Here is a 10,000-nt window from a genome sequence, read left to right on the forward strand (position 1 = left end):
TAGCTCAAAGAGTAGAAGTATTTATTGAACACGAATGCATTCTGACGTCAGACAAAAAAAAATGCTAAAGGATATATGACAACGCAATGACGGGGCACTTTTTGACAAAGGAAAAACAAATAAAAGAGGCATGTTTATACAAATACATTCCGCCTACAGACAAATTAGTAGAAAAATAATAAGCACTCGCTGGCTCTGTCATAGTACATAGACGCACGTATTAGATATATAAACGATGATGGATTAGTAACCGCTTAGGCACGCCTTCTGTCCTTTGGGTTGACAAAAAGAAGCTGCCCTCCGACGAGCATCTCGACCCTTGGAAGACCCATTCCTTCTCCCGCCTTTTCCGCGTTGGCGATATGACGTCATGTCGCTGCACACCCCACCTTCCCTCTCCCAACCGTCACCACGATGACGTGATCCGCAAACGGCGTAGGTTCGTTTCGTAACAGTTTGATTTTGTGTTTAATTTGTGATCAGTTGTTTGCGTGTTTTGGGGCACGTACACTGGGGAGGTGTCGTAAGTATCTTATATTTTTTTGTGAGAGTACACGAGTAGGGAGATCGCGAGGGATGCATTCTCGGGTAAAGTTGTGGTACAAAAATGTATGTTCAATATGTCATAGGTAAATGTATAGAAACACACACATACACACACACACACACACACACACACACACACACACACACACACACACACTCGTACGTAGTGGTTAAGAGTTCCCGGCTGCCACTTCGGCGGTCTGGGTTCGAATCCCGCCCAGGGCTGAAATAATTTCAGTATCGCTGCGCTGCGAGTCGTTACTCCAGCTCTCGTGGGCGGGGAGTTGTGTGTGTGTGTGTACATGTAAGGTCACAGCATTACCCATAGATCAGTCATATGAACTCTGAGCTCTCTTTCGGTAGGGAAAATAGCTGTCGATCACAAGTCTAACGCGTGATCCAAGATCATGGTGAATCACACACACACACACACACACACACACACACACACACACACACACACCATGCCAAGCAACTTTGATGAGAAAGACAAATAAACAAAGAATATAATGTCAAATGGCAGAACAATATAGAAATTCCAGAATACGAGAAAAGCAGCAGGACCTGATGCAATATGAACTTGAATATTAAAAAGATGCTTAGAACTGGTGGGTGCGATTTATAAGTTCAGATTGTGTTCATAGGAAGAGATGCAAGTGCCGAAAGGTTTGGGAAAGGTCAATGTGGTTCCAATTTATAAAGGAGGAAACTAGGCTGAGTAACGCAAAGGCGTGTGGCCTTGATGAACATGAGAGCTAAAACATGTGAGAGAATTGTGAAAAACCGATAGCCTAAATATTTTAAAGAAAGATATTTCCAGAAAACCAAATTTAGTTCAGAAAAGGTTGTTGTGTCTCAAACCTTTTGAGCTTTACTCAAAAGCAATGTGCTACAAGAGAGAACAAGTTTTTGTACCTCAAACTTTTTGACTTTTACCCAAGAGTGATCAGTGTCCTAGAAGAGAGATTAACCCGGTTGGGTGGACTATGCATACCTGGATCTGCAGATAGCCTTTGATAGGGTATCTCATAAAAGATTAGTATGGATATTAGAATATATAGGAAGACTCAAAGGGAGTTTGCTTGAATGGTTAAAAGACTTTGTGGAGAATAGACGATTTTGAAGGTTGGATTTCATATAAGAGCAGCGTTCCCCAACCTGGGGTTCTGAAATAATTTATAGGGGATGCTGGGAAGTGGTGCACACAAAAATCACATTGATATATGTATCATTGATTACCTAGTTGTGCATATTTGACTTTTTCCATGTTATTTTATTTTTCGAGATTGTTCTTATTTCTTCTACAAACAATATTGCCAATTTGTTTCAGTTCTAAGGAATCATGAAAATAAATCATCAAGCAGTAAACTTCACTTTCTTTTATCCTTCTAATAACAAGATAGGGGTGCTGAACTGCTTAGACATGACAACAGGGGGTGCTATGGTCGGAAAAGGTTGGGAAACGCTGAGTTAGAGTAAGTAGAACGACCTTGACCTAAATGGAAGAAAAAGTTACACTAGTCTTGTTTGTTTATGACACCTAGATCATAAAGAAATTAAAGGAGAGGATTGCGGGTTATTGCTGGGAGATTAAAAATTATATGAATGGATTAAGATATGGAGGATTAATTTCACTGACAAAACTTTAAATGGGTCAAATTATAACACACACACACACACACACACACACACACACACACGCACGCACGCACCAACGAAACTTATGACTCGTAAATCACTACTGTTCAGTTATACCATATTTGATAGCTACTAGGCTTTCGCGACTGGGAACGATCTAGGCCCCTCTGAGTTAGCAGGGCACGTCCCTACCTACTTACAAGTATTGTAGAAGGCCGGGAACCTTTTATTTATTTATTTTGATCAAAAGTGTTATCAGTTATCAGACTAGATATTTCCAGAAAACCAAATTTGGTACATAAAAGGTTGTTGTGCCTCAAAACCTTGTGAGTTTTACTCCAAAGCGATGTGCTACAAGAGAGATAAGCTGGGCGAGATCTTTCCAAAAAACTAATTTTGATTCTGAACAAGTTTTTTGCAGAAATTATGTAGTAATGAATAATAATCATAATAATGATGATGGTGATTATAATTATTGATGCATGGAGTAACAGTGATTGGAGTTTCGCAACCCCGCAATGGCTGGCAACGGTCCTCTCTGGAAAGAAACTTTGGACTGATGTCCGTGTTGTGTAAGTGTGGGTCAATTTTCGTGTCATCGACTCTAGTAGTAAGGGGAGGCGACCAGTCGTCGGTTGTCAAGTCTCTTTATCTGAAGTGAAGCTGTATCATGCAGAATAGATTATTTTATTACTTTACGATACGTAATACATTTAAGAAGAATCGAATTATGATATTGTGTTTCAAGATAAAGATGTTTTGTATTGTATTCAACCACACAGGAACAAGAGTTGTAAAAGTTTAAACCGAGTTTGAATGGGAACCAATTTATCGACAAATAGTTTGTTTCCTTTGTGTATGTGTGTTCGTGTACGTGTGTGTGTGTGTTCGTGTACGTGTACGTGTGTGTGTGTGTGTGTGTGTGTATTTACCCAGTTGTATTTTACGGAAAGAGAACTATGCTCGTAGTGTGTGTGTGCGTTTGTGTGCGTGTGTGTGTTGACCTAATTGTAATATGTACGCTTAATTGTTCTCATATGTCTCCATCAGTCATATTTTGCTATTGTGTGTGTGTGTGTGCGTGCATGCACACACACACACACAATATCTATATTCACACGCGAATATCTATATGAATATATGTATTAGAGATATACCGATATCATACTGGATATACACACATTCATATACTGTGTCGATGATATACTCACACACTTGTGTAGAGATAATGACTGTGTCTCCATCGCATCTGTTTGTGACGTTAGCGTTGTCCTAAATACGAATTTCTGTATTATTTTTTTCGTATATGAAGAAGATCCATACGTTTAGGTAAACAGATCTTGCACTGAACTGCCTTGTGTAGGCCTTATGGTGTCTTGCAGTCTCTTTCATTCTTATGTTTATATGATCAAGTTGTCAGTGGACGCGGTGGGATGGAAGTAGCGACGTCTACGATTGAAAGTAGTCAATTGCATCGTCGTTGAAAGTATGAATTTTCAGATCTTTTTTCTTTGTCTTCTTTCTCTTTTTCTTCTTTTTTGTTTTCTTTTTCTTTTTCGTCTTCTTCATTTTCTCTTCTTCGTTTTCTTCTTCTTTTCGCCTTCGTCCTCCTCTTCTTACTTTTCGTTTTCCTCTTATTCTGTGTATATTCGAATGAAATTTGGAAACTCAAAATGCGGCAGACTCATTCCAGTTGTAGTTTTTATATTATTGTTATTATTATTTATCATTATTATTAATAATTATTATTATCATTATCATCATCATCATCATCATTATTATTACGTGGTCTGTATCGTGCCGACGTAGGCAGCAATCCTGTTTGCACAAGGCTAATGGAATTGCTTTTGATGTTTCGAAAGGGAATGTGTTTCACTGTTTCAAAGAAATTTAATGTTTCCGTGCGCGTGTGTCTGGGGGGGGGGGCATTGGATTGGATTGGAGAACAGCTCTGAATGGCCAATCCAATATGAGAATTCGAGTGGAACCCAATCATTGAACATGTGCCTTGTTTGAATTGGAATTTGTACATATACATACGAACGCGCGCACACAGACACACACGCACACACACACACACACACACACACACACACACACACACACACACACACACACACACAGTTGCTGTTGATCACGAGTCCATTACATGATACAAGACCATGGTGAATCACAATGGCTTGTAAACAAACCCATCCACGCGCGGGTTCGATTCCCGCACTCCTCTCAGATTCCCAATAGTGACTGTTTATTACCTGCCCCAACAGTCCACGTGCATCGCAGGGCAAAGGTGACGGCTTCGGCCGCAGTAAGTAAGCGCCTCCTGGGGGTAAATCTCTCGCCACAGGTGACTTGAAGGGCGTGTGACGTGACGGAAGTAATGCGGTAACATGATCTAGGAGGGGCCAGAGGAAATGGGGGGACATTATAGTGATGGGTCGCGACAGGCACAGGTTGGGAAAACCCCCCACTATCCCCATTAATGGGTAACGTCATAGCAGAGGCTCGGAGTTTAGCAGGCCAAACCTTAAGCTCCATTTGAACGGTCAAACGGTTTGTCAAACAAGTGTTTGAAGTGATGTTTGGCCGTGTGAATGGGGTATTTTGTTGTCAAACACCTCATTCACACGGTCAAACAGCACTTCAAACACTTGTTTGACAAACCGCTTGACCGTTTAAATGGACCAGCAAAGCGGTATGTGTGTGTACGAGTATATATATATATATATATGTGTGTGTGTGTGTGTGTGTGTGTGTGTGTGTGTGTGTGTGTGTGTGTCAGTATAGGGCGTGGAAAACTTACAGAGGGAAAACCAGACTAACAAAATTGAGGTGCTGAGCTCTGCCCGGTTGTCTTCGTACTGGGTGTTGTTCTAGAGGTGGACTCGTGTGTGTGTGTGTGTGTGTGTGTGTGTGTGTGTGTGTGTGCGTGTGTGCGCACGCGCACGTGTTAGTGACTTAACCGATTGCGCCATCGATGGCGCAGTCGGTTAAATCACTAACGCTTGTCACGTACTAGTGCATGTTCGAGTCCTTGGCTACCACGTTTCAATTTCTGCATGTTGGCCTCCTCGAGTCTCTCGATGTTGATGGCTTAGAATTAAAGTGTATTGTGGTTGATAAAAATGTATATCAGTTCACTGGGTCCCAGTCAGTCTTGTGTGTGTGTATATATATATATATATATATATATATATATATATATATATATATATATATGTGTGTGTGTGTGTGTGTGTGTGTGTGTGTATCTCCCCATTTACGGTGACATTGCCTTAGGTTAATAAAATCACCCGGCGTCATTTTGCATGAAACATGTGAAGGACGGCCCTCCGAAGATATTAATATATTTAAATGACTAGCCCTGACTATTTCATTCTAATTGCCGCTAGGTGATTTTTGTCCATCGAGACTCCATCCAGAAGAAAACGGGAAAACGTAAAATAATTGGATAGAAAACGGGGATCACGTTGCCATACTCGAATCTAGGCCATTGGAAAGAGGAAGTGGGGAGAGGGGAAATACAATTCGTAGAGCGACGAAAGACACGCCCCCCTCCCCCTCACACTTCTTACAATATATATGTGTATATGATACATATATTAATTAGGAAAAGGGTGACAGTTCTGTGCTGGGCCGCTTTGAGTTAGGATGCACCCTGACATCCTTTCAGTTTGTTGTACACAAACGGAAATGAACTCATCAACTAATGAACGCGCTCGCGCGCGCACACACACACACACACACACACACACACACACAAGTCTGCGTCGTCATTTCTGAAATCTGTAAGTTGGAAGACTAATGAGCCGCTCACTAGTAATTTGCAGAACTGTGTTAGGTCAGAGAAATCTCAGGCGAGGTTAGGCGTGTGTGTGCGTGCATGTAATGTATATGTATATATGTGTGTGTGTATTATATATATATATATATATATATATATATATATATATATAGTCACTGACCCTCTTTATTTATCTTATTATGTCTGAAGTGTCACGAAGAGGTAACTGCCAGTTAAGTATTATCTTCACGCCATGGCATATTGCAGTGTTTGATGTTTTTATCAAAACTTTGGTTTATCTGTGATTTTTTTAGAACTGTAAATTGATTCATATGTGAAAGAACGTTTTGTTCTGAATTCACCCTTTACACACACACACACACACGCACGCGCACACGCAGAAATTAGAATTAGATAATAGAATGCAATACCAAAGAGTCGAAGATTTTTTTTTTCTGCAAAGCGAGGTGGCTAAGCGTCGGAGAAGAATATCCTCCCCCAATCCTTTCTCACCTCCATCCCACACATCCCTTTCGCTTCGCCTTGGAGGGGGAAAATACAGTTCCAGAAACCCAGTGCTTGGCCTGGAAAACTCTCGCTCTTCTTAATCCCTTCGAGGAATTTTGATTTCCTTTTCCGAATCTCCTCTTCTCGAAATTCCAGAGTCTTTTGTATTTCGAGTCTTCCTCTCCATCCCTTCCGCGTGGGTCTCTCGCCGAAGTGGGAGATGGGGTTTTCAGGGGGTCTTCTCTTTCTTCCATGTTTTTATTTCATTTGGTGCTCCTCCCGATGGTGGTGGTAGATATCAATTTATCTTTGTTTATTTCGTGGGTATAAAGGCAAATAGTGTTTTATGAAGTGTCCCCACGTAGGAATCTCTCTCTCTCTCTCTCTCTCTCTCTCTCTCAGGCTTGCGTGTCTGCCTGTCCCAGTTTTGTATAAATGTGTATGCTAAGTACGTTTGTGTCTTTGTTTCTTGAAGAGCATCTGTGTGTGTGTGTGTATGCGTGTGTATACACACATCTGTATACATAATCCTACGCTTGTGCGTTTATGAACGAATATGTTTGTATATATGTTTCTATCCCAATTTTCCTTTGTCTGTAGCGACTTTAAGTCTTATCCTTTTTGCCATAATGTTTCGGTCGGAAGTGGCCATAGCGAAAAGACCTGAGCGATACGTTTCGAAACTATAGAGACAAGATTTATTGGGGTGACTGTACTTGTATATCACTATACTTGTGTGTCAGAAACTGCAAGTGTCTTCATGCGCGCATCTGTTTCCTGAAGTTATTAGACTCTGAAGTCCTGAAACCCAAGAACCAGAGGATATTCAGTATCTGAAATGAAACGTCAAAGGATCAGGTGGTTCGGCGAGAGGCTTTCAGATATCAGTTGTTGAACTTAGTTGAGGAAATTAATTAGACTTGGTAAACACGCGAGCAAAATATTAATCCGGCTTGTGTTTACCAAAGATTAAAATAAAAAAACTCGAAGAAGTATGTTTGGTGGAGATGAAGTGGGCTTAGTGTGGGTTTTGTGTGCTTGTGTGTGTATTTCTCCACGTTATTGGTGGGATCTGAGTATCTTTTTCTCCATTATGGTGACCCTCCATTCAGATGAATAAAATCGTTTTGCATTAGCCATTATAAAATGACAAAAGGATCTTATCATGCATGAGGGGTCAGGTTAGATCTTCCTAGTTCCTTAAAAATATGCGTGTGCATGTCATTGTGTATGTGTGTGTGTAATAAGATATTACTTTTCCTTTAGCCAGAATGACAAGTATAAAGAACATCACAGTGCCAAAGGGATAAATGCCTGAAGCCAGCCTATTAGTCAGCCTCAATCAGCTAGTCAGAGACTTCCTTTGACAATAAGATACATGAAAAACCAAAGTAGTTACAAACTTACAGTCTCCAAATCAGATGATTCAGACAATCAGTCGAGATCTGAAGACGGTACCACGATGTCTTCCATGTCTCCTCTTCTCCTAGCCTCCTTTTCTCTCTCTCCTCTCCTCTCATCTCTTCTCGCCACCGTAGGCAGTTTCAGGTCCTGTTCGAGCCATAAATTGTCGTTTATTGCAAAGGAAGAAATGTTATCTGGGGCAACTGGAATTATCTTTCTCCTTTCCATCTTTCTCCCTTTTTTCTTCTCCTTCGTCTTCATCTATGTCTAGCATCATCCTTCTACTCCATTTCCCCTTCTTCATCCTCGTTCTCTTCCTTCTCCTCTTCCTCCTGATTGGGACCCTATGGACTGATGAAAGTGATGACGCGGCCTAGGGGGATGTTCCTCGCATCCGCTTCATGATTTATTTTGAATGGATGAGTACAGCGAGTGGGGTGGGAGTCACCATACGGTGAAACTGTGGGGGTTACCCACCTCCTGCTCTCTGATCCTGTTACGGAAGAGCTTTCCTTTGCTGCATTGTTTTGGACCCGAGCAGTGTGGCGGGAGTAAGGGTGCTCCTTTCGTCCGCGAGGTGGTGAACTGGGAGGGGATGGTTCAACGGTCTTTATTTATGATAGGCGTGTGCATTGACTCGGCAAGCCTCACTTGTAAGGGAGAAGCTTTGATATATACATAATAGAGTAAGCTTTCTTCCTAATACTCTTCCCCTTGTTCCTCCTAATTCTTCCCCCCTCCTCCTCCTCCTCCTCCTCCTCGAACTCCTCATTATACTCTTCCCTTCTTCTCCTTCTCGACCTTCTACATCACTTCCTTCCCCATCTGCACTTACTTTTCCTCCCTTTCTTCTTCCTTCCCTCCTCCTCCTCCTCCTCCTCCTTTTCCTCTTCTCCTCTCCTCCTCCTTTTCCTCTTCTCCCTTCCGTCCTCCTCCTATTCCTTCCATGTTCTTCTCTTCCTCCCCTGTCCTCTTGTTACATCTCCCTTCACTTCTCTTCTCCCTCCCTTCTACCTCCTCGTCTTCCTCCATCTCCCTGTGGGTCCTTCGTCGTCAATCCGACATCCAGTCTTCAACTTATTGACGTCACCTGAAGTTACCCTAAATAAAGCCTCTAAAGTGTGCCTTCACTTAGTCCCATTCTTGACCTCAATCTGTCACGTTATCTCGTAGATCTACGATGTGCTCGTAGGAGCTCACTACATGTAGGTTATCAACGCAGTCCACAATGTAGCGGTATTATTGACGGGAGCTACGTCCGGGGACAATAGTATTGAGTCACTCCACTAAACTCAGCGGTAATGCATATTGATCAAAGTTATTGTCAATGTAGCGGTAGTATTGACGGGAGCCATGTATTGAGTCATTCCACAAAAATCCGCGGTAATCCATATTGATCAAGACTTTGTCAATATTGCGATAATATTGACGGGAGCATGTATTGAGCCATCCCACAAAACTCAGCGGTAATCTATATTGATCAAAATTATTGACAATGTAGCGGTAGTATTGACGGGAGCCATGTATTTAGTCCACAAAAATCCGCAGTAATCCATATTGATCAAGATTATTGACAGTGTAGCGGTAGTATTGACGGGAGCCATGTATTGAATCGTCCACAAAATCCGCGGTAATCCATATTGATCAAATTTATTGACAATGTACCGGTAGTATTGACGGGAACCATGTATGGGGACAATAGCATTGAGCCAATAGTATTGATTGTGTACGGGCTACAGTGACGTCCCCAAGCTGATTGAAATAATATGGTGTTAGGCGGCTTTAGCACAGTAATGTTGGCAATATATTGACAGAATCACTTACACAGTACTATTGTAGCAATTTTTTTTTGCTGTGAGTGTGCGCAGAAGTTTGCTTGTGTGCAAACTTTGCCTTTTCTCAAAAGTATGTGCGCAGCCACGCGAGTCACCATCCGATCATTTAAGCAAATACGCACAATTTGTAAGTTTGTATTACATATTACCTTCACCAAAGCAATTATTGGTTTGACGGTTAACAAATTACCATAGATTTATGGAATATATAAACTGATGTTTGGGTGGAACTTCTTTATTGAATAAATTTAATATAATTTGAAAAAAAAAAGTAGCTTAGAGGGAA

The sequence above is a fragment of the Oratosquilla oratoria genome, chromosome 29, assembly GCF_046742065.1.
Source record: "Oratosquilla oratoria isolate Oo_2021 chromosome 29, ASM4674206v1, whole genome shotgun sequence".
Classification (NCBI taxonomy): Eukaryota; Metazoa; Arthropoda; class Malacostraca; order Stomatopoda; family Squillidae; genus Oratosquilla; species Oratosquilla oratoria.